We start from the raw sequence: 12,882 nt of genomic DNA, 5'->3' as shown, positions 1-12,882 counted from the left end.
AAAACGAGCCATTGTTAACGCGCCGACACGATAAAATCGTATAAACGAATAACCGGCGCACAACCAAAACAAAAAAAGCTTAGTTATAGATATTTTGTACAAAAATCGCACGTAAAAAGGAACGACATGATTCGCGGTACAACGCGCTATCAGATTCCGAGGAACGAGAGTCTATTTAGCGTCCGTGCGGCCAGCTGCTACCGCGGATGCAACAAACAACGAGATCACGTTCCATGATCCGATCCATCGATTTTTCCCTCGAACAGAGGAGACGCGGAACAGGATTCGCGCACTAAGAAACATTGTAACGCGCCGTTGAAACGTCCCGTTCCCGATATGCCGCAGGAATTTCGGATCCGTTTCGGTAAATGGGAATTGTTGGCTTGGCCCGATTCGGTCCCGCGGAGGCGGACAATTACGCTTTAATTAAAATTATCTCGAGCCAGGCGAGCTTCGGCGAGGCGCGAGTTGCGCGGACGGTTTGCCCTGTGGAAATCGCTGACAGCGATGAGGCGAGGAATTATCGCAGCGCCGAACGGCAACGAAGACGTAAAATCGCGGTGCTAAGATCGCTGAGTTGGATAAGCACGGATTTTTTGCTGGCTCATGGGAGCTTGGAGCTTGGAGCTTCCACGCGGGTTTAACAGAGAAATGGAAAGGCTAGCGCGAATAATTATACTTATTCGTTTAATTACTTTCTAACGATCAGTGTTGGCGTTTCATTTCAACTTTTGGGTCTGATCGTAATGTTGAATATTCTCGTTTCGTTTTATATGTTTTTTATTTGATTCTAACGCTGAACATTCAGCGTTCCACTTTAATCTTTCTTTGTATTTGATTATGACGCTGAATATTTAACGTTTTATTTTCATTTCTGGGGTTGAGTTTAACGTTGAATGTTATAGACTCATTTCAATTCTTAGAGGTAATTCTAACGTTGAATATTATATCTTCATTTGAATTCTTAGAGTTAATTCTACCATTGAATATTATAGTTTTATTTCAATTCTGAGACCTACTTGCAACGTTAATACTATAATTTAAATTTGCTTACTAGATTCAGTTCTAACGTTCAGTTTTGTTCTATTATTTCAGTTCTTAGCTATGGCTTTAACGGTAAACTACTATTGTCTTATTTCAATTCTCAAGCTTGATTCACTGCCGATCAAAGATATGAATCTATCACGACTAATTAAAACGTAGGATTTCACCGAAACGTTCGCATTAAGAGATCACAAGTAAATAAATCCTATTGCAATCTCTTTCACTTTTGCTCTCTCTAAACCCGAGAAAATCTGACCAGAAGAAATGTCGATGTTTCTCTCCGTTGCTAAAAAAAGCACTCGCAGCAGCGACGACAAGATTGCGGAATGTTCCGTGTCACGAAAAGCCGCGGCAATCGAATTAAAACATCGGAAATAAAAACAGGCGACCCGGACTTCCCCTTTTTGCATCAACTTTTTTGCTTCAGACCTCGCTCGATTAATGGCGAATCGATGTAACGCTCTCGCGATGCGGTTCATCGCCGCGACAACCTAATTATGATTTGTGATCGACGCTGTTTCCGGTCAACCGCATGATTTTTCTTCGGTTACTGCCTTCGGACGCAACGGCGACACGCAACAGGTGAAAGTTTCAGCAAGTTGTTAACGAGGTGCGCTAATTGTTCCGGATGAAAGACAGCATTGTCGATCGGTGTTTCTTTCGTTGCTTAATACAACGATGCTATAGCTTTAAGCGTTCCGGAATAATTGGTTCGCGTAAAAACCTTTTCGTAGGTTTTATGGAAAAGTAACAAAGCTTCAGAAAAAGTCACGAAGACTAACCAATTCTTCATTATCCTTTTTCAAAGTAAATCAGAACACTTTTAGAGTAATATTAAAGGGATCAAAGAATTATTAGAAATTAATTATTAGAAGGTTTAAAAATCCTAGTTAAATTTTCTGAGTTTCTAATAATATATCTAAGGGTCTCTAATTAATTTACTAATTTTTCAAAGATCCTCTGAGGATCTTTGGGGGATCTAAGGACTATTTAAGGGCACTCGAAGACGCCAGATACGATGCAGTGACCTTACAATGATCATTTAAAAGCCAATGAGTATTTAATAATCTGTCAGGAGTCTCCCATGGATCCAGAGGTTCTTAACGACCATACAGGAATGTTTGATGGATTCACTGAGTCTTTAGTGAACGTTCAAGAGCCTCCAAGGAATTTGAAGAGTCAATGAAGGTCTGCCGGGGATCCATAAGAGATTCATGAGGTTGAAGCGTTCCGCATCGGTGGACATAAATCTTACAGGAGCTCTAATATCACAAAGCCAGCGTATACGCGGTCTGCGACGGTGGTAACAGTGGATCAGAGCACATCTGTCCGTAATGCGTCTCCTTTCCTTCCGGTTCTACCATTGAAAATCACTTTATCCTGGATTTCGCGTGGCGCAGCAGCCCTCCACCGTGAAATATAAAGTCATTGGGATCGTGTGACCGGTCGATACCTTACTCTACACTAAACATTCGCTGCACACGACCATTGATCCCATTTTTTCACAGTATCTTTATGAAAACGTTGATCCTTCGCGAAGACTTCTCGAAATTTGAGAAATCTGTCACACAGGAAACTGAATTGCATATAGACGAATAATTTAATTATAATAATACCTATCCTATTAGATACTATATGTTGCATCATTATTTAAGACTTACTCTTGTAGCAAAGAGAAGCAGGAATTATTCATTATTTCGTATTACAATGTTTGCAGTATACTATTATCCGCTTAGTTATGTTATTAAACATTTTCATTCGACATCGATTATCTTACATCTTACGATTATCTTCTAGTCATTTAGAAACATCGGTAACTATGGCGCTTAACGCGTTAATTAACTATAGTGTAGTTATATGATTACTTCATTCTAATTATATAGTATCTGCACTATCAAAGAATTGTAATTAAATCAAATTATAGTGATTAAATTATCCACGAATCTTTTATGATTTTCTATTCTTAATATCAAAGCGTCTGGTCCACTAAGAATTCAAATCTTCTGATACCTCGCATCTCAGAAAGTCACGTATCCAAGGTTGCTCAACAATACCTCAGACACTTTTCGAAATATTTCTGTAAATCCCAACGCAAACGCAACTGCGAAGTTCGTCCGAAGAAAAGATTGCCAAGCAAAACAGCGAATAATCGGAAAAGAGAGAGATTTGTTTACGGGTTGCACAACTCGACGAATTTTCATCGGTCTCTTCGAAAACTTTGGCTCGCGTCCAGGATCTATTCTGGTTCACACAGACGACGTGTCCGCGTTCATAGACGCCGCGGTAATTGTTACAAATTATTTACAACATTCCTCGCAAAAGAATGCCGCCGGTTTGACCCAGACTTCGGTTGCGCTCTTTGCCAAGTCGGTTGGATTCGCGCTTTAACGACAAACGTTTCCCTTTCTAATTTACCTAAGCATTCGAGCTTTAACTTTGGCCACGGATCGATTGAACGACCGTGGAAGCTGTGGCACACCTTTGCACAGTTCCTCGCATGAGAAAATCGAGTAAAGCGATCGCCTTCTTATTTAACCTTTAGAAAATTGGCGGAATTTCTAGTACTATGAAATCTTCGAATTCTGTGCAACATGTCCGTTTGGAAATGTAATTACAATGTTCTATCTTATTTATTATTTAATGATTGGAGGAAATATTAAATTTGACGAAAATATTGAATATTGGTAATAGAAAAACTATTAAATATCAAATAAGGAAGAACATCTTGAAGGAATATAGAACTTAGAAATGTAAGAATGCTATTACAGTATTTTTAACTTCAATTAAGGTTCTTAAGAGAAGAAATTCATTTTTGAACACTTGTCTCTATAAATCATTGTAGAAAATTCTTGTCCTTCATAAAAACCTGCTTTCTGATAACGACTTTCTATATTCTAAACACACTCTACTGAAATCTTCATGTTCAGTTTCAGCTGAGCTTTCTCAGAATACTAGTTGCTCGTATCACCTGATGCCAGAAATCAAAGCACACATCATTAAGCCGAGTGCAAACGAAGAAAGTCGGTAATTGGTCGTTTCGTGAGGACTTCGTATTCCGTGCTGGAACGGGACTCAACTTTTAACTTTAACGATGATTCGTCAGCCGTCGAACGGATACGTAAACTGACGCCTGACTTTCGAGTTTAAGACTTCAGCGGGACGGAGATTTTGGTATAGAGTTTCGTACGAGTCGTAAGTTGACGATGGTTCGGTGGAGAACTGTCTGAGTTGTTTCCAGTGAGCGAAACCCTGATGAGATCGTACGTGGGAGACCAAGGAATCACGTAATCCGATACAGTGCGCCATGGTTTTGAGACAAATGCTCCCTAACGTGAGTTGGTCTCAACGTATTTCTGGGACGAATGCGAATGTACTGTTCCTTTGTCTGTTTAGCTTGCGAAGAAATGATTGTGATGATTAACATAGTAGTATTTAATAGGAATGCACATTATCAGATAGTTAGTTAGTGTTTAGGCAAATACAAAATTACAATCACTGATTTAGGGAGAAAAGAATTGGGTGGATTTCTATTCTATGTAGTTTTCGTTATGTTATTTTGATACTTTTGGTATTTATCGTATTATTAGTACAGTATTAAAATTAGTGGAGTATTTCAATGCTGTTTTTTGGTATATTATTTTATGTTTCAAAAAATAATGTCTATTCTTTAGAACTAGCTTCAAGTTTAAACAGATAAATTAGATGTCTAATTATAATGAAACAATTATGTCCGAAAAATTACGAGGAAAATGTTAAAACAGTACACAAACAACATTCAAAATCGTAACAGTTCCCTCAGGGCAAAGAAATTCTCTCGATTACAGAAAATTTATTATTAGCATCTCTCCGGTTGACGGGGACACTATTTTTAATTAACCATGAGAGATAATAACCTTGCGGTCAATTTAAAACGTCGTCTGACAAAGTCCCGCGGCGGATTGAATTGACAATGGCGCTATAATTAATATGGAACCGGCGCGCCGGGAAAGCTTGTCGTGCTGGTTGCGCGTCTGTTAAAAGATCCTTTTGCCTTTTGAGAAATTTGAATAATAAACAATGACGATACACGTCCGTACGATGATTATTTGAAGATATTTCTATATTATAAACAATGCTACCTAATGCGATGAGAATTGGTAAGACGGACGTGCAATAATAATAATGCAATTCAATCGAATGATTTAATTTCGTGTAATTTACTCTATGAACTCGCATGACATTCGGCGTGTCTCGTTAAATAATTATAGCTTATAAGACAACTATTGTTATATGTTGATGTAGGACAATTATATAACACAAATGCTAAACAATTCTAACATATAAGACAACTAATGTCAAATACAAATTTTCAGTAATCAGTTTTATTCACAGGTGTGCTTTGTCAAAATATTTTTACAATACATTATTTTATTATGTTATCTTCAATATTATTAATAAGAAGAATCGTTTAAATTGCTCTCTACAAACTGTTTTATCAAATGCATTTCAAATCAAATGTCGTAATAATACAGAGTTATCGAGGGAAAAATGCAAAGGAAGTTCGGTGTGCAAGGGTTTAATAGAAGGGATCAAAGTCTAGGAACGCCGCACGACGTATCCCCGAAAATTTATACACGGCACGAACGACGGTCGACCGTATCCGGATTCTTTTCCTTTCGCCCAGCGCGTGAAGTATTCCGCGCGGATAACCCGTCCCGTACCATGTTCCATCGCGTCCGCTTTCGGGACACGTGTCCCAGCGAACCAGGAACAGCACGGAGACCCATCGAATTCGGTGCGGGCGCCATCAGCAGATGAGTCTCCGGGAGCGCGTACGTATACTTGGATTGAGCCGGGTAAAGCGCGTTCCCGAATGAAGAGGGACCTGCTCGACTTTGATCACGCTCTATCGTGCTCGATACCCCCGAACCTCGGATAGTCCGCTCGCGTTCAAACTCCGCGGCAGCTTTGTTCCTTATATCTGATCGCGATGAGTGCAACGAAACGGCAAAGAACAAAGCCCCTTTCTTCGGAATCCAACGGAACTATCAGGCTTTGTCTGCTGACAAATTTTCTCTTTCGCTTTTGCGTTTAAAGTTCTCGAGATTTTGGTCTCTGGGGTAGTAGTAGTTCGTGTTTTGATATTTGTGGATATTGTTGTTTATGTTGTGTTGATATTTGTGGTTGTCGTTGTTTGTGTTTTGTTTTGTGCGAGGTAAATTTCCCTATGTACAGCAGCTGTTTTCTTTAGAATTTATTAAACGATCCACAAGAGAATACAAGTTCCTATGTAATTTCTTTATGAAAGTTCCCATTCATTTCCTTCTTGAAATTCCTTCAAGATCAGAAAATTCTGATTCTGTACAAAGTTTCCGAGATTCTTCAGCGAATACCAGCCTCACCCCATTACTCCAGAAACTGTTTTCACCCGTTGAATATGACTAACTCCGCTTCAACTATTTTCCACCAAAGATTCATAAGAATGAGAAATCTTTTAGCTCTCTCTCCCTATTAAAATGTTTTTCGTGTCTTTCCAGTGAAAATAAAGAGCTCCACTGTTCATTTTGTTCGACGAAACGAACTTCCACGACTTTCTACGATCATTGAATGCACTTACTTCGAATCTTCATTCATACAACACGATAGAAATGCTGAATTGAAAAGAAAAAGGCGAAGATGTTAATCAGATACCAGAACAATTTAGCAACATACTCTTAGAAGCAAACCACGAAGTTGCTGCAACCGTAAACGAAGATTTCTCGAACAGTACTCTGGCGAAGCGTGTAACACGATCAAATAATGAGCACGTAGCGTGTTTACCGCTGCCGCGTGCACGCGTGATTGAATGACACACCGAGCGAAATTGCCGTGGAAACAAGGACGGACAAAAATGTCGAATCCTCTTTCCAGCTATTTTTACTTTATCAATTCAATTTGTAACATATTAATCCATTTACAAGTTGAATCCTTTAATATTGAAGCTACATAATTTCGCAAATAGCAAAGGGGAAAAGGGGAATAAATGAAAAAGAGGAAAATACACAGAATGAAATAAAATTGATTAACTATTGACAAACATGGGGAAAGCAACAGGTATAGATTCACCTTAAAAAACAACAGAAAACAGGGAAAAAGGATAAAAAGCGAACTATAGAATACATTTCAAGGCGATTTTCCTGTCGAATATGCCTGCCAATAGCTTTTATAGAAACAGTTTTCCAGCAGTCCCGTAACTAGCGGTCTAATTCGACGTTCCACGAGATCGACGTCCTCTCCCGGACGTTTACGGAGGACAAAGGGTTGACGTTCGATGGCGGTGAACCAGCGAAACACAATTAAAAAAAAGTGGGGAAGGGGGAGAACCAGAAAAATCGGTCGATGCTTTTCAGACCGTGACGCCAATCACTCCGGCGTCAATAAATTCGTTTCGCTGCGAGCCGTAATTACATTCGTCTTGCAACAATGACATCGTTCGCTTTTTACTCGTGCCTCCCTCCCCCACCCCATGCCCCCCGTACGTCTCTCCTTTTCCTTCCGGTACAGTGTATGACGTTTCATTTCGAAGAGGAATCGCCGCGCGTGAAATCGGTCGCAATAAAACGATAAATTATTCGAGAACCTGTTCCGGGAATAAAAAGTTTATGGGGCAAAACGCGAATCGGGTCTAACAAAATTCCGACTGAATTTCCCTTTTCCCGCGGAGCGTCCTTTCCCCGGCGGAATATGGAAGGGAAGCACAGCGGGAGCACGGAAAATGGAAAACTCCGTCGGAAATACCGTGCGCGGACGAAAAACAGCTTGAAAGAGCTGTAAGCGACACGTGAAATTACGTTTATACGCCGAGAGGGAGAGGGGAATGAAAAGGAAACAAGGGAACAAAGAACGCACACCTGAACCTCGATTTACGCGGCACTCTTTTACGCGATTCGCTTTTTTGTCCGGTAAATTAGGATATTCCCGTGGTTTGTACGCGAGAGCCGAATTCAGTAATACGGAATACAATGTTGGTTTGTTTTCTGAGTTGTCGGGCGTTTTTATTTCTTTTGTTCGTCTATGCGATATGAGTATGTATTCACATATCGGACAATTCCTTTCGTATATTCAAATATCCAAATGAATTGCCCAGAATAGAACAAATGGCAATAAACAGGAAAGAATCGGGAATATGAAAGTCACGCTCACACGTTATTAAAAGATACAATACCCATTTGTAACGAATGTGCACGGACAATTACATTTACTTCTTCATTGTACCAAATACAAAAGTCTCCTTGCCAAGCACAACGTTGACCCACTAAAATCGTGGCAAAGATTTTCAATATTGTTTAATAAATACAAATGTCATTCAGTTCTTCTGAGTTCAAATGAAACATTATTTTTGCTGTTAACAATTTGTATGGTTTAGAGTAATTCTAGACATGGGAAGAGCATCGAATTTCTTCTTTATTAGTGCATTATTTACGAAAGATACTTCTAACATGTGTAACTGCGAAATTAAATCGTAGGGCAAGCGGTTAAATGGAAACCTCGAGAAAAACAAAATGGGAAATTTCAGACAATTTATATAATAAACACACTTATTGAAGAAAATAATGTAATAAGAGAATGACGGCCGTTAATGACTTGATACAACTTTAAACGCTATTTGAAACAAAAATATGTATTTCTGAAACATATACCAGCTTCTCTTCCCAATATTTTGTTTTCTCTTGCACCAGCAGACTATTTACGCGATCTCCATTCAAACGAATCCACATGGAATGGATTTTCGCTTAAATCGATGGTCAGGTGTAGTCGGTTGGATACATATAACCGAAAATTCAAATTGACGAAAGTGTTGCTAAGTAGTCACTACTATACTATGAAAAATATAAATTTTGTGCAAATAAATTTCGTTTCTCTGTTTATATAACGTTTCAATAGAAATGCAAAATGTCCATTGCTATTAAAAGAACCTCGTAATATCCCCATAATGTAAACAAAGATGCAACCATCATACGTTTAGCTCTTATAACTTTTGTCTCAAGCATTTTCCTCTGTCACTCGTACTTTTTAAATTGTTAAGCTTTATCTAGAAAACTGTCGTATGGTCGCACTGTGTGTCGACGCAGTTACGGGTTTTGACGTGGCTAATTGGCTCGCCGTGGAGATTTAAACAGTTTTTTATTACGATCAAGGTGAAAGGCGTGGGATCGGTGTGGTAGGTCGCCGGTGGACGTGTTTAAAAACGCGGTTAAAAAAATTATTTGCAAAGCCAGGGCGGGCTCGGCGACGGACGGATCCCGAATATTGTTTATTGCATTAATATTCAGGCGACTCCCGACGAGCCTGCGAGATTTACGAGCTACGCCAACCCCGTGAACTTTTCAACGGTGTTTGCCGCGGCTCGCTGGTATTATAATTTGACGATAGGTCATTCGTTTCGTTGATACCGGACGCGTCGAAAAATTGAAATAATGGGGGTGATAATTCTGGGTGATGTACGCGGTGCGGTATTATTACTGGTATGAAATATTGTTTACGAGTTTCGAATAAACTGGATGCCGGGTTATGTGGACAATGAGGTTAGTTTCGAAAGATGATTCTACGCGAGGAAAGTAGATGATCTAGAGCGAAAGTTTGTTGAATGTTCTTTTTATAAGATAATCACGTTTCGAAGCTTGTGATTGGGATTTGTTAAGATGTCTGTTCGTGGCTGACTATTTCTACTTTATTTACTTGCTTTGTAGAATCTTTCGAAGCTAATTATTTTCATGAAGCTTACTGTTGCTTTCTGTTTGTTACCTTAACAAAATGTATATTGGCTCCAGGAATGTTCATCACCTGGTCACAGGTTTTTCACTTTTCACACTGAAAAAGAAAACGAAATTATATCAGACAAGAAAATTGAAATATTCGTAATGATAGATTATTTATTATAGATAATATTCTTGTTTTATTTCCAACTACCCTAACTCTCTGCTATTAATTTACAATTTAAACAGAAAGAATACTATCCAATTTAATACTAAAAATGGTTACAATAATCTATCTATCAACCCGAAGCAATCACTTCATTTTCAAAGAGCTACGAGAAACAATGAAAAGTCGAGAATCCAAATTTTCATCAGCGAAGCTACAATGGCGACAAAAGACACCTTAGAAACTCCGCGAAACAAGAATCGAAAAATCGAAGACCCTTGTATCGAACAGGCGTTTGTTTAATCCGCGGTGTTATTCGAATCGCGGCTATTGTATTGAGTCTAGACCCCGGAGCAACGCCACGTGACCAAAGGGGAAGTCGTTAACGGCGATGGAACGTCCGTCTAATTGAATTTCCGGCGTATCCCGAGTTCAACGCGTTAACTGCTATAATGGTCCTCAAGGACTGCCGCCAGAATCTCATTACTTGTCGCAATTAATTTTTCCCATGTGTAAATACAAACTTTAAAAAATAGTAAAAATAAATAAAGATGATCTTTGATGTTGACGATGAAGAAGGATTTGCAGATCCTCTAACTATATTATCTTATAAGTGTAATTCGCAGTTCTAAGAGTCACGATTTAAGAAAAAGAGTCAGACAGACTTGGATAAAGAAGCCGAAGGTCACGTTGTTTGGCAATGCTTAAAGAAAACCATGAATAGAATTGAAATTTGGATTTAAAAGTAGACGTAGGTCAGGGGTCGTTTAGTTGTCAGTCGTAGTAGAAAAGTCAGAGTGGTGTTCAGTGATTGTCATTCGAGTCGAACATTGTTATTTATCATTATTGAGTAGTAATAATAATTTTGTTGTCATTATTTAATCATAATCACGTATACCTTTCAAAATCTTGCATATACTTAACCTACAGTATATTTTACATTTTACATCTCAATATAATTAATGTATCACATTATTTTCTTTGTTTTATATCAGGATTTCTTATCAATATATTATATTGTTGAATGAAATAATGAAAGTTTACAATTCAAATGACGAATGAATGAGAAATGAATTTTTCTGACCCCATGAACTGTTTTCAAGAATCTCCTAGTGCTGTTTAACGTGTTAACCTTCGACCCGCGCACGCACGTGCTTGTTACGGTGCGAAGTCGGTCTCGTTTCGCTCGATTTCACATCCGACACCTGCAATTCGCGCAGACATCCTTCGGGATCGGGTCCAGGCTCATATCTCGGCTGCGAGGAGATCCGACAGACGTCGATTGTTCCCTTTCGCCTCGATGGTTCCCGCCAGTCGGATCCATTCCGACGTTTTTCCAGCTCAATCTTCGGATATCGAGTGCCGCCCCGACGACTCAACGAAATTAAATTCCAATTTTCGGCTTCCCTCGCGAGAGATCGTTCTCGTGATCCTTCACCCCATATCCCGAGCGTCCTTCGGTCGTTTTTCTTCACCCCCGAAGCTCTAAACCATCGAGTCGCTGGATAATTATGTATTCTGGTGTGTTAACCTTCGAAGTACCACGCCTGGGTCATTGATCATTCTCTTGATACTCTTTATATTGTTGAAATTTTTATTTACCGTAAAATTTATTAACAATAAAACAAAGAGCAATGAAATGACAAAATATAAATTCGAAATGTTTTGAGAATGTCTGATTATTCATGAATAAACTTTTTACTTCGATTTTATTCTAGTTTAACTAGTTTAATTTAGAGTAATTAGTAAATTACTTTAATTTAGTTGAAATTAAGATAGTATTTTATTGTACATTGCAATTAGATTATTACATGAAACTGTTAAAGTTTATATAATCACATATTCGTAAAATTCGGTTTGTATGTTCAAGTGATAACGCGTTGGAAACATAAATCGCTCGAATGTTTCTGAAGGTTTACTCTGAGATTTATAATATCATTTGGCTTCGTTTATTCTTTTCCGTCGAGATAAAGGTGGGTCCATGCAAATGACCTCAGCTCTCGGTATAACATGAAACATCGTCACAATGGCGCAGCTGGCACGGAAACAATTGAAGACTAATCCGCGCTGCGTTCTGACGTAACGGTTAATCACCAGACGATCTTATTTCATCAAAACACAGTGGGAACTTTTGCATGAATCTAATATCACGCCCCTGGGAGTTCGAGCGGTTTCCGTTACTTAAGAATTCATTCTGAATATTCTATTATCACTTCTATCCCTTTCGTCGCCTACGTAGCTATTACATTCAGTAAATTTCACGGAATAACCCTGGATATTCCAATTTTGAAGTTCCTTCCTCTTGGGATAGCTTTACGCAATTTATTAGAATATTCATACACCAGGAAACGGCGCAATTACATTTTATATTTACAATATCGCCCACATCCTCCGCCATTTTTATCCTCGAATCAGCAATATGGATTACAATAAATTCCACTGCAATTCTCTCTTTAACCCTTTCTCCTATAACAGCGTGTCAGTCTCGCAATGAAAATTTTAAACTGAATTCGACAAATCTGATTATGATTGACTTTTTTCAATTTAAATCACATATTACTTTTCCACTATCAATCGTTAACTGTTAGAGTAAATATATACAGAATAAGTATCAAGTTATTTTCCTCTTTCTAATAAATAATTAACGTGGTTATATGAATCACGCGTAACAAATCATAACAAACAAAGGGTTAAAAATTTGTATTATTATATCAATACTTCTCATCCACAGGAAACCTGTAATTTCATTCCACTCCTTTTACAATTAACAAGAATCTCCATTACTCGAAAGAATAAAATAATTCTTCTATTAAGAAAGAACAATTCCTCTCTAATCCTGCGTATCAACAATCCCCAAAATTTCTATAACAAACATCGAGACGTATCACTGCTACAGAAATCCCGACGAAATTCTCGTTAATTCGTCGCACAATAAATAAGGGAGACAAATAAAGTCAA

General features: G+C 38.5%; 1 protein-coding gene and 1 long non-coding RNA gene across 10 annotated transcripts in view; one reads left to right on the top strand and one right to left on the bottom strand.

Annotated features, from left to right (window-relative positions):
• Positions 1-12,882, bottom strand: part of LOC116424028 (uncharacterized) — a 112,582-nt gene that overhangs the window by 28,709 nt on the left and 70,991 nt on the right. The window contains exon 3 of the long non-coding RNA XR_004234370.2: positions 9,808-9,873. This is a non-coding gene — a long non-coding RNA (uncharacterized LOC116424028). The remainder of the gene's footprint in view (positions 1-9,807; positions 9,874-12,882) is intronic.
• The window catches only part of Dop1R2 (dopamine receptor 2), a 107,345-nt gene that overhangs the window by 23,612 nt on the left and 70,851 nt on the right, over positions 1-12,882 (top strand). The window contains exon 1 of one of the 9 annotated variants that reach the window (XM_031969926.2): positions 4,241-4,375. The exons of the other annotated variants lie outside the window; for them this stretch is intronic. The gene's annotated coding sequence lies outside the window, so the exon portion shown is untranslated. Of the gene's footprint in view, positions 1-4,240; positions 4,376-12,882 lie in introns of those variants that run through there. 9 annotated transcript variants of the gene reach the window in all.

This window comes from Nomia melanderi, chromosome 13 (genome assembly GCF_051020985.1).
Source record: "Nomia melanderi isolate GNS246 chromosome 13, iyNomMela1, whole genome shotgun sequence".
NCBI lineage: Eukaryota > Metazoa > Arthropoda > Insecta > Hymenoptera > Halictidae > Nomia > Nomia melanderi.
Note: the sequence above shows the minus strand (reverse complement) of the source record. Positions and strands in the feature narration are given on the sequence as shown.